Genomic DNA, 27,044 nt, shown 5'->3' on the forward strand with positions numbered 1-27,044 from the left:
GGCATGGTGGTGCATGCCTGTAATCCCAGCTACTCGGGAGTCTGAGGCATGAGAATCGCTTGAGCCCGGGAGGCAGAGGTTGCAGTGAGCCAAGATTGTGCCCCTGAACTGCAGCCTGGGCAATAGAGGGAGACTGTGTCTCAAAAGAAAAAAGGAAATGGTTAAAATGATAAATTTTTGTTATGTATATTTTGCCACAATTTTTAAAAAGAAATGAGGTATTGATACTTCATTGACAATGTAGATGAATCCAGAAAACATTATGACAAGTGAAAGAAGGCAGAAATTGAAGTCATATGTTGTGGTATGGTTCCAATTATATGGAACGTCCAAGATAGGTAAATTCATAGAAACACAAAGCAGATTGGTGGGTACCGGGGGCTGGGGGAGGAGGGAACAGCGAGTGACTGCTTGATGGGTACGGGGTTTGGTCTCCTTTGATGTGAAGAAAATATTTTAGAACTACAGGTGATGTTTGTCACAACCTTGTGAAGATACTAAATGCCTCTGAAATGTGTGTTTTAAATTGGCTAATTTTATATTATGTGAATTTCACCTCAATTTTTTGCAACAGAGACTCCTTCAGGGTGAGCAAAGGCCTGGAAACCTGTATGCAGTTAAAGAAAAGGAAAGAAAGATAATCAGTGCATGCAGTTGTCAGCTGGCTGGGACCTGAGGAGAGTCACTTGTGGAGGCAACTGGTCTTTATCCCTATTGTCCGGTACAAGGCAGGCATTAATCCTGTGATCCTTATCTGAAGCTCAGGTTTGATTTTATTCTTTTCTTAAGTACCTAGTGTTATCCCCAAGCTTGTAATAATAGTTTAATTGTTACAGCCAATATCTCACCTTCAGAAGTAAGATGCTTAGGAAACCAAGACAAGGAACTGTGTGTTGCAAACAGCATCACCCTGGAGAAGAGGTGGCAGGAGGTGACCTACAGAAAATGGAGCAATAGCCTAGAGCAAGAAACACAGAATAAAAGAGAAATGAGGGGTTAGGCAACCTCCTGGAGCACCAACGGGACAAGCACATATTCAGGGGCCTCCTAACAGACTCGACTTCCAGCATCCTCAGATGGGGCTAGACACGTTACATAGACATTCAAGTGTAGAGAACTCAGGGACTTCTGATTTATATCAAGAAATGCATACACAGCAGACGTGTGCCTGTGGAGTGGAATTCTGGAAAAGCTCACAGCCCAGAACATAATGCAGACTCCCCCAGCCACAGCACCTTCCAATCCTGAGAAGAGTGCTGATTCTCCATCTGAGCACCCATTCTCCTGCAACATCAGGGGAGAGGATTTCACCTAAGGGTCAGACCAGCATCTCCAAACCCAGCTCCCCACCTTTGCCTGTTGGTGGCACTTGTGGGAGAAGGGGAGATGATATGAAAAGAGCCACAACAGGAGTCACCTGGATAGGGTGGAGCTTGATGGAAACTGACATTTGTGCCCATTGGAGGCAAATGTAGAATTTGGTATCTTCCGTAGCGTCAGGCACATGAAACTCTCCAGTGCCCATGACTTTTGACAGTGACTTCAGAGCACATCTGGGAGACCCATGTGGCCCAGGCTCCACACAGAGGATACAGAGGACCAACTGTATACCACTTCATGTGATGTTGGAGTGCTGTTCTGCACGCCTAACTTTATGGCTTGGTGGATCAGACAATGCCCAATGTATGATGGAAAGCTCAGGTTGCAGGGCAGCTAGGTGGCCCATGCTTGAGCAGTCTCCACTAAGTCCCAGGAGCAAGCCAAAACTGCTTCTCAAAAGGAGAGTAGTTATCAGCGGAAGATGGCATGCTCCACAGTTCTAGGGTCCACACTGATTTGCCTGTAGAGGCCTGCCAGTGGCTTCAGATAGTATCCCTATCTGCCACTGACACTTCAAGCACCATTGGATCTCCTGAAACATAAAGCCCAAGTGGGAGAGCAGCTTGCACAGCAGCCTGGACCTGTTGCAGAGCCTGCTTTTATCCTGGGCTTAAAACTAGCAGCTTTTTGGGTCACTTGGCAAATAGGTCAGAGAGTAACACACTCAATTGAGGAATATGTTGCCTCTAAAATCCAAAGAGGGCCTAATGGTGTTATGCCTCTTTTTTTGGTTGTACAAGGGGCTAGATGCAACAACTTATTCTTCACTTTAGAAGGGATATCTCGACCACTAGACTCCTAGAAATTTTGCTGAAGTGAAAGGCCCTTGAATTTTTATAGGATTTATTTTCCACCCTCTGACATGCAAATGTCTTAGTAATAAGTCTAGAATAGTTGCTACTTCTTACTGCTTCCAGTCAGCATTATGTCATCAATGTAATGGACCAGTGCGATTGATATAGAAGGGAAAGGCAACTAAGATCCCTTCAGATTAAATTATGACATAGGGCTGGAGAGTTGGCATACACCTGAGGTAGGACAACGAAGGTGTATTGCGAGCTTGCCACCTGAAACCAAACTGTTTCTGGTGGTCTCTACTAACAGACATCAGGAAAAAAAGTATCTGCCAGATCAATAAGTGCATACCAGGTACCAGGGGATGTATTAATTTACTCAAGCTATGAAACCACATTTGGAACAGCAGCTGAAATTGATGTCCCCACCTGATTAAGTTTCCAGTAATTTACTCTCATTCTCCAAGATCTATCTGTTTTCTTCACAGGCTAAATAGGGAAGTAGAATGGGAATGTGATAAAAAGTACCACCTCTGCATCCTTCAAGTCCTTGATGGTGGTACTAATCTCTGCAAGCTCTACAAGAATGCAGTATTGTTTTTGGTTTGCTGTTTTTCTAGATAGAGGCAGGTAAGTGGCTTCCACTTTATAGCGTAATTGCCCTCACTCTTCAGGTCAGGAAACCAGTGTAGGGATTCTGCTAATTGTTGAGTATGTCTATTCCAATTATTCTGCAGCTACAGAGATAACGAGACTGGACCCACTGCAAGACAGACCTAAACTAAAACTCCATTGATCACCTAACCTCCCTAAGCCCCTACTCTCACTTGTGAACCAGAGTGATGCATTGGTTTTCCTGGGGTACCCTGAGTCTGAGTTCAGAACCAATGTCCAGTAATTCCCCCAAAGTCTGATTATTCCCTTTTCCCCAATGCACAGTCAGTCAACTTGGTAAAGTGCTATAGGTCCCTTTGGGGAAGGCTGAGAGAAAAATGAACAGTATACAATTTTGGTAATGCAGTGGGGACACAGCCTCCTCATTATTTAAGGAGATATGGGTCTGCAAACTGGCCCAAGTCTTGGAATTGATTCAGGAGCTGTGACTCCATTTTTTTGATTCGAGTTAGACTTTTATTCACTTGATTCTTCTTTTTATACAGAACAGATAAGAATTTAGTAGGCTTTCCATCTCTTTTATTTCTATGGATACTATGACCAGCTAGCTAATGCCATAAGTCTCTGTAAATCAGACTTTCTAACTACAGTTTTGACTTTACTGTCCATTACAGTAACCATGTTCACCTTGTCTTTGGTGATTAAATGCTGCCACTTGGCCCCTGCCATCCTGGGATCCAGTTACTCTCCTTATACTTAAGAATCCCATTCAGTGGCAGCAGTTCCCACTGTAATTTCTGACCTATACAGAAGAGCAACCACAGAGCTCTTTAAAAATATTGGAACTCCCTCACAAATTTATTTCTCGTGGTCATAACAGAAAGTGTGTCCTGAGCTAGATGTGGTAGCTCACACCTATAATCCCAGCACCTTGGGTGGCCAAGGTAGGAGAATCGCTTGAGCTCAGGAGTTTGAGGCCTGCTTGGGCAACGTAGCAAGACCTTGCCTCTATAAAAATTTTTAAAATTAGCCAGGTATGATGGTGCATATAGTCCCAGCTACTCAGGAGGCTGAGGCAGGAGGGTCCCTTGAGCCCAGGAGTTTGAGGGTACAGTGTGCTATGGTCACACCACTGCACTCCAGCCTGGGCAATAGAGTGAGCCCTGACTCTAAAAAATAATAATAAATAGAAAAAGAAAGCATGTCCTCTTGTTAAAGATTTTTCAATGACACTTGTTCAAGGATGGTAAGGCTGACTTTTTCAAGATCATCAGAATAGATACAGGGACCAATGCAATAGCATTTTACAGCGAGGGAGAGAGATTGGGCTCAACTCTGAATACAGTTTGGGTAAGTGAGAATTTATTGCCAAGGAGTAGGGTGGGGGTCAGTGGATTGAAAATTACTAAGAGGAAACTTCAAGAGTAAGGAAAGATTCTGGCTTAACTGACCTAACAGGATTCTTGCTGAAAACAGGCTGGGGTGTTGAGACACTACCTGGGAGATGGTGGAGGATGAAGCCCTGATCAGATATGGAGGATGATCAGATATTGAGCATGGAGGTTCTTTTTTTTTTATGCTTTAAGTTCTAGGGTACATGTGCACAACGTGCAGGTTTGTTACATACGTATACATGTGCCATGTTGGTGTGCTGCACCCATCAACTCGTCATTTACATTAGGTATTTCTCCTAATGCTATCCTTCCCCCCTCTTCCCATCCCACAACAGGCCCCAGTGTGTGATGTTCCCCGCCCTGTGTCCATGTGTTCTCATTGTTCAATTCCCACCTATGAGTGAGAACATGCGGTGTTTGGTTTTCTGTCCTTGTGATAGTTTGCTCAGAATGATGGTTTCCAGCTTCATCCATGTCCCTACAGAGGACATGAACTCATCATTTTTTATGGCTGCATAGTATTCCATGGTGTATATGTGCCACATTTTCTTAATCCAGTCTATCATTGATGGACATTTGGGTTGGTTCCAAGTCTTTGCTATTGTGAATAGTGCTGCAATAAACGTACATGTACATTTGTCTTTATAGCAGCATAATTTATAATCCTTTGGGTATATACCCAGTAATGGGATGGCTGAGTCAAAATGGTATTTCTAGTTCTAGATCCCTGAGGAATTGCCACACTGTTTTCTACAATGGTTGAACTAGTTTATAGTCCCACCAACAGTGTGAAAGTGTTCCTGTTTCTCTACATCCTCTCCAGCACCTGTTGTTTCCTGACTTTTTAATGATCAGATAGCCTCCTATTTTTTAACTATGAGTTGGAATTTGCTGCTTTTGATATGATAAGAAAGTTCAAAATTTCTCTTCCTTGCTTTGTTGTGTGTTCTAATTCTTTTCTGCCCATCCCCCAGTAAAGAAAAGGCTCAGTATGATTTCTTGAATAGATTGTTTAAGCTATTTTCAAAACAGGACTTGGTCAGGGGCAGGTAGTCTTAAGTGTTCAGAAGCCACTGGATGGAAAATTGTGAGCACATAAGTGTTTTTCTTGGTCAACCATGTCATTTTATAACCAAAGTTTGACTTGACATACTGGAATTAATCCACACGACTTTGAAAAGAATAAACTCTTTAAAAAGAGAGCGAGAGCTCCGAGGGTGTTATGAGAGTCACTGTCTGAAACCCTATTGATCATATTGTGGCAGAAGAAATAGAGTCCTGCCATGAATTATAATTTTCAGGTTAAAAAATAAAAGCAATTTGTAGGACAGTTTGAATAATTTAGTACAATTGTTAAAAATACAGACATGCACATTCCTGTATGTGCATTTTTAAATGTTCACGAATGATATAAGCCAGATATATTTCTTAGAGGTGCTTGAAAAAAGTTATTTCTTCTTGGGCTTTATTATCTCAATTTTAAAAAATTAAGATGCATAATTCTCATAACAGATTCAGAAGAATATAGTTCAAGAAAAAAAATTTAAGAACTCATAAAGGAGAAGGAGGAGGAGGAAGAGAGTGTGAAACAGGAGCCTCAGATAACTTGGTAAAGGCATGTCTCCCATTTGGGAACTGATGTTCCTAAGATCCGCACTGACGCTGCTCAGCCGGTCCATCACACAGCAAAGGCGTGAGGAAGGGTCACTGCCCAGCTGGACTCCAGGGTGGTCCACGCATGACAGTCACACCGAACCTTCATGAGGATGTGAACTGTTGGCTCCAATTTACCATTCCCAGCAATTCCACTCAGATATTTGTATACTAATGTTCACAGCAGCGTGAACTCCACAGCAGGTGGAGTAATGTTCCATTGTGTGCATATGCCACATTTTGTTTATCCATTCATCTGTTGATGCACATTTCGGTTGTTCCCACCTTTGGGCTATTATTAATAATGCTGCCGTGAACATTCCCAAGAGAAATAGGAAGACGGCTTTGCTAAGAACTAAAAAAGGGATGGACAACAAGGGCATATACCCAGGGGCAGTGTTCTACCATGACAGCTTTACTGAGAGCAGAGTAGTTCTGCTCAGAATCAGAACACTTGTTCCCTATAGCCCCCCTGATTGCCCCACAACCACCACCGCATACTCCCCTTATCCCAACCATGGGCAGCAGATTGAGCTATTAACAGAAGTGTCCTTTCACTGGATTTCTCAACCCTTTCCTCATCGTCCACATAGAGAAACAGTAACAGATTGCTACTCACCCAACACCCAGGGCAAGTCCAATGCAGGTAGGAGTAACAGCAAATCCTTCAACTTCTTGATTCTGCTCTTAAAAATCTTAACAGAGGCCGGGCACGGTGGCTCACACCTGTAATGCCAGCATTTTGGGAGGCTGAGGCGGGTGGATCACCAAGACCAGCCTGGCCAAGATGGTGAAACCCCGTCTCCACTAAAAATACAAAAATTAGCCAGGCGTGGTGGTGGGCACCTGTAATCCCAGGTACTCGGGAGGCTGAGGCAGAGAATTGCTTGAACGCGGGAGGCAGAGACTGCAGTGAGCTGAGATCGCACCACTGCACTCCAGCCCAGGTGACAGAGCAAGACTCCATCTCAAAAAAAAAAAAAAGACTTAACAGAGCATTTCACGGTGAAGGGCCATGAGGGAACATCACCTGGGTGATGGTAACATTCTGTATCTTGATAAGGATTTGAGTTATACAAGTATATACATCTGTCAAAATTCAAAGAATGTACACTCAAGATCTGTGCATTTCATTATATGTAAATGTTACATAAAATGTTGTAAACAAATATTGAACAAATATACGCATGCTAAAGTATTTAAGAGGAAGTACTGGTGTCTGCAAAACAAAAATTTTTTTTCCATTTTCTGTGGTAAAATATACATAATATAAATGTATTATTTTAAGTGTACAATTCAGTGGCATTAAATACACTCAGAAAGTTGTGCAAACATCCCATTTATTCATTTCCACAGATTTTTAAATTCTCATTCCAAACAGAAGCCCTGTACCCAAAGAGCAATAACTCCGCATCCTCCAATCCCCACTCTCTGGTAACCTCTATTCTACTTTCTGCCTGTATGAATTTGCCAATTCTAGGTACCTCATATAAGTGGAATACAGTATTTATCCTTTTGTGTCTGGCTTCTTTCACTTAGCATAATATTTTCAAGGTTCATTCATGTTTTACATGTATCAGAATCTTGTTTTTTCAGGTGGAGTAATGTTCTATTGTGTGCATATGCCACATTTGGTTTATCCATTCATCAGTTGATGCACATTTCGGTTGTTCCCACCTTTGGGCTATTATGAATAACGTTGCTGTGAACACTGGTATACAAATATCTGAGTGGAATTGCTGGATCATATGGTAATTCTGCATTTAACTTTTTAAGGAACTGCCAAACTGTTTTCCACAGAGCTGTAACATTTTACATCCAAACCAGCAATAGGACCTGGATAAAAGGTGGCTAAGGCACAGTTAAATAAAGTACTGTTAGTTGCTGCCCATTTGCATCAGGTTTCTAGTGGCAAATAATCTAGCCGTGTCCTTGACTGGATCTCCCAATGATTCTTTTCAGTCATTTGAATGAGTATGGTGGTGGTGACACTGGCAGGAGGCTGGAGGGTACTTTAATTAACACGCGAACACACACAAATCCATTGCACCCCACTAAGCCGCCCAAACACACACGAAACACAAAAACTATCCTTGCTAGGGAAACACAGCCCTGGAACAAACCCCCTGGACCCCTTGTCACCACCAGCCCATCCTGTAAGAAAATGATGGTTGAAGCTGCAGTGACAGAATTGGAGAGATGCTCTGTTAGACAAGTCTGTCAGCTGAAAGGGGCAGAAACCATTGTTGAACCGCTTATATGAGAGGAAGACCTGGGTGGCACAGGCCTGGCTGGACGCAGGGCTCACAGAGCGTCATCAGCACTTCATCTCTTCCCCCTGCGAGACCTGCTGTCCTCTGCGTTGCACACCCCCCCCCCGCCAGGCTCATCCCTGTATCCTCCTTGGAGGAAAGTGCCAGGCTGGTGCTACTTGGCCCTGCCTGGGTCACACGCCTGCCTCGGGATGTGGAGGATGGTCAGCCCAGCCACAGCACATGGATTGCTATGTGAAGGATGATGTTCCACAAGAAAACCAGGACGGCTTCACCAGGGAGGCAAGAGCAGCAGATGCCCATGACAGAGGGTGTATACTCTGAATAAAAGAATTTGGATTTTTAAAAAGAGACAGGAAGAAAAGGACTTCCAAACTCTAGAAAGTTTAAAACTAATAGAATGAAACATATTGTGTATAAATGTAAAGCTCTTTGTTGAGATTAAATATATGTATCAGTTAAATTTTATTTAAACATATATATACACATATACACACACACACATACATATATATGACCCAAGTACAGGATAAAGATGAAATTTATAAGTACTCTTTAAAAATCTTAGTTTTGGGGCTGGGCGCGGTGGCTCACGCCTGTAATCCCAGCACTTTGGGAGGCCAAGGCGGGTGGATCACCTGAGATCGGTAGTTCGAGACCAGCCTGACCAACGTGGAGAAACCCTGTCTCTACTAAAAATACAAAGAATTAGCCGGACGTGGTGGCGCATGCCTGTAATCCCAGCTACTCGGGAGGCTGAGGCAGGAGAATCGCTTGAACCCGGGAGGCAGAGATCGCAGTGAGCCAAGATGGTGCCATGTCACTCCAGCCTAGGCAACAAGAGCAAAACTCCATCTCAAAAAAAAAAAAAATTAGTTTTGGGATACCAGTAATTTCAGTATTATTAACAACCTGACTTGGGCACCCCAAAAGTTTGCAATAATGGCATTAAATGGCTGGATAGAGAAAGAGATGGTGGCGTGAATGCCTGCTTCCTGGTGTCATGTCTGGAATTTCATGTCCAGTCCTGAAAGCTGCATTTTAGGAAGGGTGCTACTGAGCGTCCAGAGAAGACAGCATTTCGCTTGGTGAAGGGAGTGGGCTTATGATGCATGGCAGGAGGAGTAATGTAGAAAGAAATAAGCTTTGCGGTGCATAGTGTAGAGAAATTCCTGCTTTGCGTCAAACAGACTGACCAGGCAGGCCTCACAGTTTTGCAAAGCCCTGGAAGCACAGGCTTGGCTGCAGATGTTGGATGACTTTCCAGACCAGTTTTGGAAAAAGCTCTTGAGGATCAGAAGCTCCTGGGATTTCTGTTATCACCTGATTTCATGGAGAGAGACAGTCCAGGGCCGGGAATTATGTGGCATCTATGTGTTCCCCAGTTGTGGGATCCATCTGGCCGATGGTTATGGTGGTCAGTGACTTTCAGAGGCCTGGAATTCATGACAGATGCTTTTGCTAATGTGCTTGGTGCCCCACTGAGGCTGCTGAGCAGTGCTTACCATGCGCCCGATGTCTCTTCTGTGTGCCTCTGAGAGCAAAAGTGGCCTCAGAGTCTGAAGGAGGGCAAAGTGGCCACAGCTGCAGACACAAAGTCCAGACTAGCTCTTGACCACATCCAAGTGCATCCTGCATTAAGCTCAGGCACATCAAACCTGCCCAATCAAGGTCTGCCAAAGGAAGGAGTCTGCAAATGACATTTCTCATAATCAAACACACTCTTAATTTGTTTTTATATTATTCACTCAATTTTTTGATAAATTATTATAATTTTTAAAATTATGTCTAGTAGTTTTATCAATTGCTGAGAAGAGTGTTGAAGTCCAACTTATAATTGTGGATTTGTTGATTTCTTCTTTCAGCTTTATTGGTTTTGGTTTATGCATTTTAAGGCTCTGCTCTTGGTGTGTACACATGTAAGACCATTTTGTCTTCATGGTAAATTAATTTTTAAAAATCATTATGTAATGTCCCTCTTTGCTCCAGTAATTCTTTGCTCTGAGGTCTACTGTATTAGTATTAATATAGCAACTTCTACTTTTAAGTTAATATTTGCATGGTACACTTATTTTAATGCTTTTCATTTTCTTTCTTTTTTCTTTTTTTATTATACTGTAAGTTTTAGGGTACATGTGCACAACATGCATGTTAGTTACATACATATACATGTGCCATGTTGGTGTGCTGCACCCAGTAACTCGTCATTTAACATTAGGTATATCTCCAAATGCTATCCCTCCCCCCTCCCCCCACCCCACAACAGGCCCTGGTGTGTGATGTTCCCCTTCCTGTGTCCATGTGTTCTCATTGTTCAATTCCCGCCTATGAGTGAGAACATGTGGTGTTTGGTTTTTTGTCCTTGCAATAGTTTGCTGAGAATGATGGTTTCCAGCTTCATCCATGTCCCTGCAAAGGACATGAACTCGTCATATTTTATGGCTGCATAGTATTCCATGGTGCATATGTGCCACATTTTCTTAATCCAGTCTATCATTGTTGGACATTTGGGTTGGTTCCAAGTCTTTGCTATTGTGAATAGCGCTGCAATAAACATACGTGTGCAAGTGTCTTTATAGTAGCATGATTTATAATCCTTTGGGTATATACCCATTAATGGGATGGCTGGGTCAAATGGTGTTTCTAGTTCTAGATCCCTGAGGAATCGCCACACTGACTTCCACAATGGTTGAACTAGTTTACTTTTCATTTTCAGTCTACCTATGTCATTGTATTTCAAGTGAGTTTTTGTAGATCCAGCATAATGTTGTATCATGCTTGGTTTTTTGTTTTTTAGTCCACTCTGCCAATCTCTGTCTTTTAATTACTGTACGTAGACCACTTGAAGAATTGCCTTGTAGCAATTCTGATATATGAGGGCTGAAGTCTGCCATTTTGTTATTTGCTTTCTGTTGGTTTCGTATCTTTCTTTCTTTCTTCCTTCCTTCCTTCCTTCCTTTCTTTCTTCCTTCCTTCCTTCCTTTCTTTCTTTTTTGCAATGGAGTCTTGCTCTTGTTGCCCAGGCTGGAGCACCTGGGTTCAAGCAATTCTCCTGCCTCAGCCTCCTGAGTAGCTGGGATTACAGGCGTGTGCCACCACACCTGGCTAATTTTTGTATTTTTAGGAAAGACAGGGTTTCACCATGTTGGCCAGGCTGATCTCAAACTCCTGGCCTCAGGTAATCTGCCCATCTCAGCCTCCCAAAATGCTGGGATTACAGGTGTGAGCCACCGCATCCGGCCAGTTTCCTATGTTTCTTGTTCATATGTCTCATTTCTTCCCTCTCTGTGGGTTATTTGCATATTTATTAGGATTCTATTTTGATTTATTTATAGTTTTTTTTTTTTTTTTTTTTTTTTTTTCGAGAGGGAGTTTTGCTCTTGTTGCCCAGGCTGGAGTGCAGTGACGCATCCTGGCTCACTGCAACCTCCACCTCCCAGGTTCAAGCGATTCTCCTGCCTCAGCCTCCTGAGTAGCTGGGATTACAGGGACATGTCACTACGCCCAGCTAATTTTTGTATTTTTAGTAGAGATGAGGTTTCTCCATGTTGGCCAAGCTTGTCTCCAACTCCTGACCTCAGGCGATCCACCTGCCTCGGCCTCCCAAAGTCCTGGGATTACAGGCATGAGCCACCATGCCCAGGCTTATAGTGTTTTTGATCATACAGCTTTGGATAGTTTTCTGAGTGGTTGCTCTAGATATAACAATATACATATGTAACTCATCACAGTCTACTAATACTGATGTTTAACCAATTCTAGTGTGGTTTAACAACCTTTTCTACATTTACACCCCTTTACTCTCTCCACTTTTAAAATAAAATTTCTGTGGCATTTCCTCCATATACATTGAACACCACATTAGGTGTAGAGTTTTTGCTTTAACACTCAATTATCATTTAAGAAACTCATGAGAGGTTGGATAGTCTGTCATATTTGCCCTTATTTTTACTCATTTTTGATGCTCTTTCCTGTCTTAAGTTTCAACTTGTGAGCTATTGTGTCTGGCCTCATTCTTAAAGGATATTTTCACTGGATGTAGAATTCTGGGTTGACAGTTCTTTTTTTTTTTTTTTTTCTGTACTTAAAAATTGCTTTCTACTTTCTTCCAGCTCCAGGGTTTCAGATTGAAAATGTTGGGCCAGGTGTGATAGCTGATGCCTATAATCCCAGCACTTTGGGAGGCTGAAGCAAGAGGATCACTTGAGCCCAGGAGTTCAAGACCAGCCTGGGCAACATAGGGAGACCCTGTCCCTACAAAAAATACAAAACTTAGTTGGGCATGGTGGCATGTGCCTGTGGTCCCAGCTGCTTGGGAGGCTGAGGCTAGAGGATCACTTGAGCCTGGGAGGTTGAGGCTGAAGTAAGCCATGATTGCACCAGTGCCCTCCAGACTAGGCCACAGAGTGAGACTCTGTCTCTGTCTAAGAAAAGAAAGGAAGAAAGAAAGAAAGAAGAAAGAGGAAGGAAGGAAGGGGAAGGAAGGAAGGAAGGAAGGAAAAATAAGTAATTTAAATTGAGGCTCTGCAAGTAATGTGTTGTTTCTCTCTGATGCTTTCAAGACTTTTTTCTTTGTTTTTTTTTTTTTTGTTTCCAGAAACTTAATTATTATGTGTCTTGGCATCAATGTCTTTGGGCTTACCATGTTTGGGAATCACTCAGATTCTTCAATCTGTAGATTTATGTCTTTTCCCAAATTTGAGACATTTCAGCCTTTATTTTTTCAGACACTTTTTCAGTGCCTCTCTCTCCTACTGGATCTCTGTTAACACAAATGTTAACCCTTTAGTTATTGTCTTATAGATCCCTGACATGCTGTAATTGTTCTCTTTTCTTACCTTTTTTTCTGCTGCTCACATTGGGTAAATTTTATTGATCTGTCTTCAGGTTCATTGATTTTATCCTCTTTTATGTCCACTATACTATTGAGCATATCCAGCAGGCTTTTTATTGTGGTTATCATATTTTTCAGTTCTCTAACTTGCATTTGGTTTCTTTTTGTAATTTTTGTTTCTTTGGTGAAATTTTCTATTTTTTTACTCCAAAAAAATTGCAATTGCTTGTTGAAGCATTTGATAGCTGCCCGAAAACCCTTGTTAGATAATACTCTATCTGATTTCTCTTGGTGTTAGTATCTGTTATTTTTTTCTTGTTTCTGTAGGATTTTTCTGATTCTTGGCATTTTTTTAATTGTATCCCAGATATTTTCTATATTATGAGACTGTGAATTCTATTTAATCTTTTTTAAATTTAATCCATTTAATCTTTTTTAAAATTGCAATTGCTTGTTGAGGCATTTGATAGTTGCCTGAAAACACTTGTTAGATAATACCCTATCTGATTTATCTTGGTGTTAGTGTCTGTTATTTTTTTTCTCATTTCTGTGGGATTTTTCTGATTCTTGGCATGTCAAGCATTTTTTAAATTGTATCCCAGATATTTTCTATATTATGAGACCATGAATCCTAGTTAACCTTTTTTAAGTGGGTATAGTGCCAGGGTCAGGTGGGTGTGTTTGTTCAGCTTCCTAATAGACTCCTCCAAACCATCCTGGTAAAAATGGGGCACTGACTCACACTGCATTGTTGCAGATGGGTGGGGTGAAAGTTCAAGTCCTTCTTCATCCCACAGTCATCTTCCTGGTCAAAGTGGGACGCTGACTCACACCACCTTGTTGCCTCTGAGTGTGACTATGTGACCAGCTCCCTGACTGGCTCCACTGCCTTCGAGGTTGTGGGGTGGGAGGGAAGGTAGGAAAGGTGGAAGGCTGACTCACACCACCTTGTTGCTGTGAGTAGGAGTGGAGGGTCAGCTTGGCTCTGCATATTGTTGATATCAGGAAAGGGGAGAAGCAAAACATCAGCTACCCTTCCTTATGGCACTCTATTCTGCCTTGTTGTTGCCAAGTGGAGGTGAAGGGTCAGCACCCAATGGACCTTCATGACAGGGCCTGGAGGGGTGAAGCCTCATTGTAACCAGCTCTGCCTTTTACTGCATTGTCAAATTTCATTGCTGCTGGGTGGGGGTGAAGGCTCAGCTCACTGTTTGACCCCACTGACACTACCCCTGTGGGGGAATCAGAGCACTGTCTGCTTCCAGGCAAGGCATGGAATCTCGGCTCCTCCTGCCACCCACTTCTGCCAGGCAGAGGATGCAAGATTAGCTCTGTGCTCGGCCCTGCCAATACCACCAGATTGGGAAATCAGAGTTCCCTTGCTTGCTTCCACAGGGTAGAGGGTAGTACAGCTTTTCTGTTGGTGTTTGGCTGGTGTAGGGCTGATATTGCTAAAAGCTTTTCTATTCATAGCCCATCCATTCCAAGACCTTTGGCTAAAGAGAACACACTTTTCTTAAGGCTTTTGTTTCATTGTCTGTGCCTGTTGGTAGTTCTGGGTTGGAGGTTTCTGTAGTGCCCTGTCCATGGCATATGAGAAGCAGAAGGAAACAGAGAACTCATCACCCTGCAGTTCATCAACTCTTGATGTCTCTGGACAGCCCATCTTCTTCCATGTATCTTTTCAGAGTTTTGCTATGCTTGTTTATTGTTTTGTTTCCAAAGATTTCTATGTGTAGTAGGAAGGACTTTTATTTTTTATGTCGTTAGTTTTTCTGAACTTTCAGAAAGAGATGTGAAGGTTTCTGAATTTTCTGAAAGAGGTGTGAAAAGCCTTTCAAACTTCACAGAGCTCCCTTCTATTGGTTGTGTCTAGGGCTCAAAAATATGGCAACTTGGCTTTCTGAGATGTTCTGCCTTTATTCTCCTCCGTCCCTTTAGTCTAAACCTTCTCTCTCTGTCATCTTTGTTGTCCCTATCCTGCTTGATTTTCATTACACTAGAAGCAGTCTCTCTTCAGTGTAGGGCCCTGCCCTAAAAGGGATCCCTGGCAGGTGATTTCAGAGGAGCTACACTGCTCCATCCCCTTCAGCTTATCTTACACAAGCCCCTTGAGCCCTACTGGTATTGGAGAAAACAAACCCCTCCTTTTAGAGTTGCTGTTCTGGAATCATCCCACCAATGCTTTCCTTGCTTCCTCCTACACAAGATGTCACTTGTAGTCAGGTGGCTTGTCTCCACACCCCATATTTTGGGATTCATGAAAACATCCTGTCACCATGTTTTTAAAAAATATATTGTCCTTGGTGTTTCGTGTTTAGTTTTGTTTCGATGTCTAGCTGCTTTGTCTTTCCTTTTTTTAATGTGGCAATGCAAAGAAACTAAACAACTTTACTGCAACTGTTGTCTTGCAGAATTCTGTCTTCTCATTCTTCATCTCCTATTGTCCATTCTTCTCATGACAGCCAGTGTGGTGTCTTCTCTGCATTGTTCCTTCATGGACAAGGTAACATCACTAGTTTTCATGGATTATGCAAATCAAAGAGAGAATTCTCGTTTTAAGTCACTGACACATTTAAACCACCCCTCCTACAAGTTCAGCAATGATAATTAAGGTGAAGAAAAACTTCAGCTAGTCTTTTGAGGCCACAGTGTCCAAGGACAAGATGTACTTTTTAAATTTGAAATTTCTATAATGGCATTGACATTTTACAATAAGACGTAACTAAAATATGTAAGCATGCAGTTAAAACAATCATGGAATGCTCTTGCTACATGACTGAGACCAAGAGATTGATTCTTTCCTACTGATGCTTTCAGGAATATTTTCAATTAGAGGCTTGATATTTCCATAGTTTACAGTGATTAGAGATTAAAATGTATAATACTATCACCTTTTTAAATAAAATGGGAGTACATTTATAATAAATTAATATAATCTCCGTAATTTGCTAATTTACAATGGAAAAGAGAATCAAAAGATAATTCAAAATACCTGATTAAAGGAAGCCTACTATTTTAAAAAAGAAATGCCTAATTTTTTATTGGTGCTCAAACTTAAAAGGAATTTATCATATGAAATATGCAAAAGGAAATAATGCGAAATGTACTGGCCAATGGCTGCTAATATGGCTTTATGGTGAATCATAGTAGACATGTACGCTCGACCTCCAAATAACTAAAGCTGCTTCTGTCCAATATCTCAGAAAGTCATTTTTATTTTAAAAATGCAGATCTAGTAACTTTTCTCATAACCTTTAACATCCCTTTTTCACAGAGACTGTCTTAATGAATTTAGGCCTTTTTTGGTGAACACATTCTTTAGTCACCTCAATCTATATAAATATTAAATAGTTAACTATTGAAAGCCTGAACACTTGTATTAAAAATATTATTTCCTAATATTATTTTTTAGATTTCTGATTATATGTTATTACAATGAGTATACACACACACACACACACACACACTCCCAAAATAGTTCATTTTATACAGTCCAAGCTCTTGTGTAAATTAACAAGGAAGGCTTAACATTTATGTGGAAATGCAGAAGACGTAAATAACCAAAACAACTTTATTAAATAAAACAAAGCTAGAGGATTTACATTTTATTTAAATAATTAATATAAAACTACAGTATTTACGATAGTGTGATATTGGCATAAGAATGGACATATAAATAAATGGAGGAGAATATGAAGTCCAGAAACAGAAAATGAACATTTATGATCTGAACAACTGATTTTCTACAGAGGTGCCAAGATACCTCAGCAAGGGAAGGATAGTCTTTTCCATAAATAATGATGGAACAATTAGATATTTGTAGAGGAAAAAAAGTTGAAGCCTTACTACATGTTCCATATCATACACAAAAATTAACACAAAATGGATTATAGTCTTTTTCTATTGGTTTATACAACTTTATTGAAGAAAAGTAAATCAATTACCAGCAGAGCTATTGGTTGATCACTCATCCATTCACAATTTGTATCATTTACAACATAATATCTATTGGATGCACCTAAAGCTGTGCTTAAAAGAAATTTAGAACATTAAATGTTTATATTAGAAAAGGAAAAGTCTCAAATTAACAATGTAAGTTTCTACCACAAGACAGAAAAAGGGAAGCAAAATAAACTAAAAGCTAGAAGAAGAAAGGAAATGATAAAGATAAGAGGAATCAAGAAAATTGAAAACATAAAAACAAAAGAGGAAATCAACCCAAAAGTTGTGGGGGGTTTTGGAAGAGATAAATAAAATTGATAAACATCTAGCAAGATTGACAAAGATGAAGAGAGATGTAAATTACCAACGTTAGGCAGAAAACAGGGGTTCTAACTATAGAACCTACAGACATTAAAAGCTTAATAAGTGAATAATATGAACAAGTCTATCCAAAATTCAATAACTTAAATGTTCTAATTGCTTGAAAAACACGAAGAAGACTCACCAACTATAAAATAGATAATTTAAATAGTTTTATATTAAAGAAATGGAACTCATAGTTTAAAACATGCTGAAAAGGAAATCTCCAGGCATAGATGTTTTCCTTGGGTAATTATACCAAACTTTTAAAGATGAAATGACATCAGTTTTACATAAATTATTCCAGAAAACAAAAGTGGAGAGAACACTTCCCAGCTTATTTTACAAAGCCAACATTATGCTGATATCAAAGCCAAAGACAGTACAAAGAAGGAAAACTATAGACCAATTCTTCTTCTGAACATGGACACAAAGTTTACAACAAATATCAGTAAATCATAGCTATTAATACATAAAAAGAAAGATACACTACAACTAGGTGTGGTTTATTCAGCAAATGCAAGGCTGGTTCAATATTTGAAAATCAACCAATGTTATCTGCAATTTTGACAGACTAAAGAAAAAATAAAACACCACAGGATCATATCAGTTGATGCGGCAAAAGCATTTGACCAGATCAAACATCCATTTATAATAATAACTCTCAGAAAACTAGAGCTAGAAGAAAACTTTCTCAACCTAAAAAACGAGGAACCACAAATTAACTAAAGCTAGCATCACACTTGATGGCTAAAGTCTCAATGCTTTTCCCCTAAAATCAGGACCAAGGCAAGTGTGTCTGATCTCCCCACTGCTATTCAACATAGTACTGGGAATCCTGGCCATTACAATAATGGCCAGGTAAGAAAAGAAAAGCTATACAAATTGGAAAGAAAAAATAAATCTATCCTTATTTGCAGATTGCATGGTTGTCTAGATAGAAAATCCCAAGGAATCGAAAAAAAAAATCTTAAAACTAATAAGTGGGTTTAGCAGGATCACAAAATGCAAAGCCAACACATAAATATCAACCATATTACGTATTAGCCAAAAACAATTGGAAACTGAAATAAAAAACATAATGTTATTTACAGTTGCTCCAAAAAAGCTCCCCACTACTATTCAACATAGTACTGGGAATCCTGGCCATTACAGTAATGTAAGAAAAGAAAAGGCATACAAATTGGAAAGGAAAAAATAAGTCTATCCTTATTTACAGATTGCATGTTTGTCTACACAGAAAATCCCAAGGAATCTACAAAAAACAAAAAAAAATCCTAAAACGAATAAGTGAGTTAAGCAAGATCACAGAATGCAAACTCAACACATAAATATCAACCATACTACATATTAGCTAAAAACAGTTGGAAACTGAAATTAAAAAAACATAAGCTTATTACAATTGCTCCAAAAAAGCGAAACAAATCTAACAATGTTCCTCTTTTTAAGGCCATAGCTCTTGTTGGGATGGTCTTTTTTGCCAGGCTCTGGTAACATTTCCTTCCCCTCACATCAACCCTGGCGGTGATAATGACTTCACTGTCACTAGTCACAGGGCGCCTCACCAACTCTGCCCAGGCTTTGTAAAAGTCCCTTTTATTAGATGTCTTTAAGTGTCCCATTGTTTCTTTTTTTGTTTGTTTTTGAGACGGAGTCTTGCTCTGTCGCCCAGGCTGGAGTGCAGTGGCGCGATCTGGGCTCACCGCAAGCTCCGCCTTCTGGGTTCACGCCATTCCCCTGCCTCAGCCTCCCGAGTAGCTGGGACTACAGGCGCCCGCCACCAGGCACGGCTAATTTTTTGTTGTTGTTGTTGTTGTTGTTGTTTTAGTGGAGACAGGGTTTCACCGTGTTAGCCAGGATGGTCTCGATCTCTTGACCTCGTGATCCGCCCGCCTAAGCCTCCCAAAGTGCTGGGATTATAGGCGTGAGCCACTGCGCCCGGCGTAAGTATCCCATTGTTTCTTAACAATTGACTATGCCAACGTGAGGATTTTTATCTCTTTTATTCCTTGTTATTATGCCAGCATCTACAATGATGCCTGTCACACAGCAGGTTTTCAATAAGTGTCTGTTGAATGAATATATGTTTGGACCACTTTCTTTCCATTAAAACATGAATAGTAATTCTTTAAGCATTGTGTTTTTCTTTTTTTAAAAGAAATTTATGGTGCACCGTTTGATGTTTAACCTTAAGCATTTCTATAAATCGGTTACCAAAAATGCTTGCTATCTGGTGTTGGAGTGGATGTGAGGAAACAGCATAAACTGATACAAGCCTCTTTGAGGACTCCCTGTTAGCATCTGTTACATGTTCATTTGTACACATTTTAACTGCACAATTCTATCATTTTGGCGCTTGTGCAAAGAAATAATCTCACAAATATCAAAAGATGCATGAACAATGCTATTTGCCACATATTATTTATAATAGTAAAAACTGGAAACAAACATCCATCACAAAGAATTGATTAAATAAACATGATATTCCCTACAATGTAGTTAAGGAACAGAAAGATTTCCTTCTCTATAGCCTGACCAGATAACTCGATTAGGAGACAATTTTACATGTTAAAAGAAAATTGTAAAGAAGTTGTAACCATGTTTTTAAAAACGCATTGTTTGCTGTAGCCTAAAGTGCAGAGTTAGGCATCAGTGGACAATTGGTCGTACTTGGGAGGTGGGCTGGATATTAGGAGGGGGAGCTACATTATACCTTTATGCACTGCTATAATCAAATTTACAGTGTCTAAATTTTTTAAAGAAACGTTTAAATGTATTTACTTTAAATAATAAGCAAGGGAGTCCGGACGCGGTGGCTCACGCCTCTAATCCCAGCAGTTTGGGAGGCCAAGACAGGCGGATCACCTGAGGTCAGGAGTTGGAGACCAGACTGGCCAACATGGTGAAACCCTGTTTCTACTAAAAATACAAACAATTAGCCGGGCGTGGTGGCGCGCGCCTGTAATCCTAGCCACTGGGGAGGCTAAGGCAGGAGAATCTCTTGAACCCGGGAGGCAGAGGTTGCAGTGAGCTGAGATCGCGGCATTGCACTCCAGCTTGGGCAACAAGAGCGAAACTAGGCTTAAGAGCCTTTTTCAGTACGGAACTTAAGGAGAATAAAATAACAAGTTAACAAGTTGCCAAGTTGCCAAGCTTACTACAAAGCGAACAAATATGGTTGGGTTGACTGTTTATTATACTGTTACCTTTAGTCTTTACGAGTTCAAGGATTTTTATATGGAAGACTGTATTTAATAAAACAGAAGCAGGGTATTTGAGTATTAATAAGCCAATTAAGTTGTTTATAGAAAATATATTTTTTTGTCCTTCCCCCCAAAAAGCACACATTGTACCGAGTAAGCTTCATTTTTGCACAGACGGAAAATTCCGTCTGATGAAGAGGCACATCCACCGGGAACGACCCCAGGCAGGGAGACCAGTTTCTTTCCCGCTGTCCCGGGACTTTGCCGGGAAATTGCTTCAAGACCGCGGACCGCAAGGAACGGACCCCGCCCGAACCCCAGCCCACAGGGCCCCCAGATCTCGCGGAGCGAAGCCTGAGGACGCGCTCGGACGCGGGCCTATGGGGACGTCCCCAGTCTTGGCGGAGCCAGGCGGGAGACGCGCGGAGGAAGCGGCGCGGCAGGGCGCTCGCTGCAGCCCCCTCTGCCAGGTACCCCCAGGAGACTGGAGCCACGCGGGTCCGGGGGCGGCTTCGCCCCGCTAAGCACCCCGAAGCCGGGCTCCTGGGTGCCCCGCCAAGATTCAGAGGTCAGGGCCTCTATGTCTGGGCGCGTCCCCTGTCCCTGCGCAGCGGCATCTGGGGGTGTCCCTTCGCCCGCGGCCCCCAGGAAAGTTGCTGGGAAGCAAAGCTTCACGCGTGTGTTCACGGGGATCGCACTGACTTCGTGACCAACCCTTGGGTGAATAGGTGCCACTATTTAAATTTATCTCACGGAAGAAATTATTGATGTTACGGAATAATGTTGAGCAGATACATGCTCAATATGTATAATTTAGTAAAAAGATGTTCCTATGATATTATGACCGTATTTCCCTGGTTTGGTTAAAAAAATCAACAGGTGCTCATGTAAAGTTTAAGTAGGGACATCTCTGGGAGATCCATGATTTGCCTGATAGCCATTTTTTTTTCTTTTTTCTTTTCTTCTTCTTTTTTTTTTTTTTTTTTTTTTTTTTTGAGTCGGAGTTCCGGGTTCAAGCAATTCTCCTGCCTCAGCCTCCGGAGTAGCTGGGACTGCAGGCGCCCGCCACCACACCCCGCTAATTTTTTGTATTTTAGTAGAGACGTGGTTTCACCGTGTTGCACAGGCTGGTCGCGAACTTCTGAACTCAGGCAATCCGCCCGCCTCGGCCTCCCAAAGTGTTGGGATTACAGGCGTGAGCCACAGCGCCCGGCCATAGCCATTTTTTTCTTATTTTGCGTTGTGCGTATTTTTTGGTTTTTGTTTCTTTTGTTCCCCTTTCCTGAAACCCTGTTGGTCAGGGTCACAGGTACTATTCTTTTATAGTAATGCTGTGCTCCGTGTGCAAGTATTTCATTCACATTTCACAGCCTTATTCCCAAGACATATTTGTATGTACCTTAACGTCTAGGGGCTGCTTTGAGTTGAAAAGGCAAACTGATGGAGGGAGGATCCTTGTTTTTCTTTCTTTCTTCCTTTGTATTGAAAAATGTTTAAGCACACAGAAACGTAGGAAACGGTAAAATGAGCATCTATCTATAGCCATGCATGTCCTTGATTTAAGAAAAGTTAACCTTTTGCCATATTCGCTTTGTTAGTTTTTGCTGAAAAATTGTAAAGTGAATTAACTATCCTTTCAATGTTAAATGCTTCCCTGTGCATGTCTTTATAAAAACGAGTATTTTCCAATATAACTCCACTTAACAGTTAAGAATAACGGCAATGTTCTTTAATATTTATAATTGCCAGTACACATTCACATTTCCCAAATTGTTTCCAACGTGTTTGGCAGCTGTTTTTTCCAATCGGGATTTGATGGAGGACCACGCACCGTATTCGACAGCAAAGTTCAAACTTAACCCATAACCTCTAGGGGCTCTGGCAGAACCTGGCCAGGCGAGGCAGTCAGGGACATCTTCCAATCATCCAATAGAGAAAACGCTGCGAAGTAAGTCGTGGCGTGGAGGTTTCTGGGAAACGTAGTCTTAAATCCGAATGGCTCGCGCGCCACACTCTAGGAAAGGGTCTTCTGGATGACGTCTGCGCATGTGCAAGCTTAGCTCGCTGCTTCACGCCTAGCTAAGGCTGAGAGGTGGTCCCGGGGCCCTTGGGTGTCGCGGGCGGGGAAGGTGCTCACCTGAAGTGGGACGCGGGGAAACCGGGTCTCCCCACAGCCTGTCAACTTCTAGTGAGAATGGGGCTTGTGATTCAGAGGGTGAGAACGGGAAGCCCGGGGGGACCCCAGGATCGACCCCCTCACGCTAGAGGTCCCGGGGACGCAGGTGGAGCTGCGCCCCCTTTAGGAACAGGTGTTCAGTGCGAACCTTGGGGAAAGCCCATGCCCGCGGCGGCAGAGGAGAGCCCGTTTATAAACGTTGACCAAAGTGCCAGAACTCGTGGGCGCTGTGTCTGTGGCAAGACCCCGAGCTGTGGAGACCGAAAGAGCTGCGTAAATTCCAGCTTTGTCACCTGTAAGCGGGGGGCGAGGGCGGGAACCGGGTAAGAGGTTTCTCGCCTGAAAATGAGGGTGTTAATGCCTGCTTCATGGCGTTGTTTTGAAACTTAGGTAAGTCATACACTTGGCTGTAAAGCAAACAGCCAAGTGCAGTTACTAAACCCTGAGTAAGTGACAGCTGCTATTGTATTTAGAAGACACTTTGTTCTTTTCATTGGATGACTCACCTAAACCTCACAAGTACTCTATGAGGCCGGCATAACCGTCTGCATTAAAAATAACAACCGAGGTTCAGGTTGGAGGAACAGTGCGCCCACGTCACAAGCTAGCAGTGAGGAAATTTAGGTTCAAGGGCAGGTGTGATTTATTTCCGGTCTCAGGTGCTGTCGAATATCACACCTGCCTAAAACCAGCCCTGCAGTCTTTACAGCACTGAGCAAAGTGACATGACCCAAAATACACAGGGAAATAATGGGAAGTGAATGTGGGTAGAACCTTACCTTGTGTCAGATATATTTTAGGCTTTCTGGTAGTGTCTGGTCAGATCCGTTGGGTCACACGAAGGCTCCTAGCCACTCTGGCACTACCAAGCTGTCTATGTTTTCAGTCCAATGTATTGAATTCCAGAGGGCCAGGTTTGTGTCCCTAAAATTTGTGTCCCAGGCCCTGGTCCCAGCTCCCAAGAAATAATTTCACTGTAGAGCAAAGCAGCTCTTGTGAATTAGGAAGCAGGGGGCCACTGGGAACAGGAATCTTTCCTAGAAAGAGAACACCCCTCTGACCTTACCACTCTCCAGCGCTTCCGAGCAGAGGCAGAAAAGCCCAGACAGGACGGAGCATAGCCAGAAACAGTGCTTGATCCACCCGCCAGAATGAGCTGGATCTGGTGATGTCATTATCTCCAGAAACCACTAGAGTCTGTGACAGTGGAATGCCTGGACCAGCTTTGAGAAGACCAAGGGGAGACAGGAGGCCACTTCAAAGGAGAGCTTGTGGGGAGGTCTAGGGGTAAGAGGTAAGCAGGCAGAGGGTGGAAATCCTGTTTCCTCCATCTCTAAACAACTCCCACTCTTGAAAGACACTGCACTGCTCTCACACCTGTCCATAACCACATGTGACACTAGTCACGCTAGTCTTGATATCTTAACCTCACAGAATTCCACCGTGATGGTTCACGAAAGGTGTTTATGGTCATCTACTTGTGACTCATTTGAAACCATTAAGAGATTGGACCTCAGAGTGTCCATGAATTATCCAGACCCACTTAGTTTGTGTCAGATCCACGAGTCAAACACAGTGCCATTTAGTCCGTCACAGGTCCAGGTCATCCATGTTTTAGTAGCTTGTTCTTTTGTATTGATGGGTAGTGATCTATTGTCTTTTCCTTGTAATGAAGAGGTAAAAGTTTTAGTTCACACAATACCAGAGTTAAAAATTTCACTGGTGTCTGTATTACAAAAGTGGAAATAACCCTAAAAATGAAAGTAAATTTGAGCTTTGGTAGTCAGATAATCTTTTTCATAGTCTTGTGTTAGACAACAAATCTTTCCCAGATAGCAAACTCTAAGAAAACTGCCATAGTTACCACCCTACTAGAAACTTAGTTTCCATACCCCAAACATTTGTCAGAGAACCTGCCCACTTTCAGTCACGTTTATATTCTTATTCTAAATTGACCCAATTTTCCATGTATCAAAATGACTGTATTGCCTTCTAGAATTCAAGCCAAAGGGGAGAGCAATGTTAGTGGTCCTTATTCTACTGACTTACTCTTTTGTGTGTGTGTGTGAGACAAGGTCTCGCTCTGTCACCCAGGGTGGAGCGCAGGCATGCTCACTGCTCACTGCAACGTCTGCCTCCCAGGCTCAAGCGACTTTCATGAATCAGCCTCCCAAGGAGCTAGGACCATCGGCAGATGCCACCAAGCTTGGCTAATTTTTGTATTTTTAGTAGAGATGGGGTTTTGCTACCTTGGCCAGGCTGGTGTTGAACTGCTGGACTCAAGTAATCTGCCCACCTCACCCTCCCAAAGTGCTGGCATTACAGGCATGAGCCACCACACCTGGCCCTGACTTACTCTTGAAGTCATGGATTTATGTCCAGTGCCCCTCTCCCAAACTAGTTTTTTAAACCTTTGACCACTCATGTATGTCAGGATCTCTACTTAGTTATTGCATATTACATGGTGCAAAGCATCTTATAAACAGGGATTCATGATAGACTTTTTCTTCTAAATCAGATCACTGATTCTAGTCTGCAGTTTATCAAGATAAGGTGATGAGTTATTTAAAGATTTTACCTTAGGTACTAAAGAATTAAAGTAGATGAAAATATACCAATATTATTAGGATTTAGTGAGAATCACTGAAGCTAAGTGGCTAGACTGTTAGTTCTAAAAAAAAAAAACTAACAGTGATTTGATATATTTTTAACTAAAATGTAAGCTGGAAAGCAGTGTGCTAAAGTCAAATTATGTGGTCTAAGCCACCCTCTGTACAACAACTTTAATTCTACTTTCTGTACTTCCACTTTTTTTCTGTGTAACTGTTTGAAAACCTCAAACACCCTTGTTCTAATTCTACACTATTCCTGGGAATCCTTTCTCTTTGGTGTATTGACCTAATTTTATATTCTAACATGCTTTTTCCTCTCAGACACAATAACCAACTATTCAAAGATGCCATCTAATACGCTATGCCACTAAGTATTGTGGCCAGAGAGTGATTTTAAGTGTAATAAATTATCTTAAAATTGAAAAGAGCTTAAGCCAGAAAAAACAAATATTATGTCTTACATAGAGGCATGGATTAAACCAATTTGTGAATAGTCCAGGCAACTTATAAAAATGCTTTAAGACATATCAAGACTGACTTGAATCATTTAAGTTACGCAGAGATGTAACACTATGTGAATAGAAGAGTTAAAAACATACTAGTCACAATTTTTTTTTTTTTTTTTTGAGACAGAGTCTCACTCTGTCGCCCAGGCTGGAGTGCAGTGGCGCGATCTTGGCTCACTGCAACCTCCGCCCCTCAGGTTCAAGCAATTCTCCTGCCTCAGCCTCCAAAGTAGCTGGGATTACAGGTGTGTGCCACCACACCCAGCTAATTTCTGTATTTTTAGTAGAGATGAGGTTTCACCACGTTGACCAGGCTGGTCTTGAACTCCCGACCTTCTGATCTACCTGCCTTGGCCTCCCAAAGTGCTAGGATTACAGGTGTGAGCCACTGTGCTCGGCCCACTAGTCACATTTTAATTAAAAGTTTATTAGGTTTTCTTTTAATGTAAACATGAGAAATAAAAACCACATAAATTGTAGCATTTACCTTTTGAAAATAAAACTGCAGTCAATACTTCAGTCTCTAAGCTCTGCACTCCATAAATGATAATTTTTTTAGGAGGTAAGGTTCCTAAGGTTTATGGACATAAATTATGATACCTGCCTCCAGGTTAACATGCGGGATAATAAAATGTATTAGATCATCTACTACTATTAAGGTCCAGTTCCTTCAAATTTGTTACATGTGCATTAAAACTGATCCTATTCTGTATCACATCTAGAGAAAATAATTTTGGGTGATCAATGCAGATGAAAGCCCTGCAAAGAACTACTTCAAAAGAGAAAAGGGCACTTTATAAAAATACAATTCCAAAAGGCTTAGTGTAATTTTAAGCTTTGATACTTGTAGAAGTATCAATGCTACAAATATTTACAAAGCATCACTGAAAGGTTTGTTATATTTCTTTTACCTTTATTTAGTTTTGCCATTTTTTAGAGTGACAGGGTCTCGGTATGTTGCCAAGGCTGGAGTGCAATGGCTATTTCCAGGCACAATCACAGTGCACTGCAGCCTCCAATGCTAGGCCTCAAGTGATCCTGCCATTTAAGCCTTATGAGTAGCTGGGACTACAGGCATGCCTAGCTCCTGAATATTAACCTTTAATTTTTTGTTTCAGTCCTTCTTGAAGATAGCAGATATTGATGAGACAAAAAGTTAAATGCTTAATATTCAAATTCTGCAAAATGAAGCCAGAGGTGGTGGTACACACCTATAGTCCCAGCTGTTTGGTAGGCTGACGTGGGAGGATTGCTTGAGGCCAGGATTTCCAGGCTGTGGTATGCTATGACTGTGCCTCT

The 27,044-nt window shown here is 41.7% G+C and overlaps 1 protein-coding gene across 9 annotated transcripts in view; it reads left to right on the forward strand.

Moving 5' to 3' along the window:
• Positions 1–25,770, forward strand: part of LOC104007940 (major facilitator superfamily domain-containing 14C) — a 142,203-nt gene extending 116,433 nt beyond the window's left edge. For 7 of the 9 annotated variants that reach the window (XR_010148905.1, XR_010148904.1, XR_010148911.1 and 4 more), the window contains one exon: positions 575–25,770. The gene's annotated coding sequence lies outside the window, so the exon portion shown is untranslated. The remainder of the gene's footprint in view (positions 1–574) is intronic. The other 2 variants (XR_010148909.1, XR_010148917.1) reach the window with 1 other exon arrangement.
• Positions 25,771–27,044: the final 1,274 nt, after the last annotated feature.

The sequence above is a fragment of the Pan troglodytes genome, chromosome 11, assembly GCF_028858775.2.
Source record: "Pan troglodytes isolate AG18354 chromosome 11, NHGRI_mPanTro3-v2.0_pri, whole genome shotgun sequence".
Lineage (NCBI taxonomy): Eukaryota > Metazoa > Chordata > Mammalia > Primates > Hominidae > Pan > Pan troglodytes.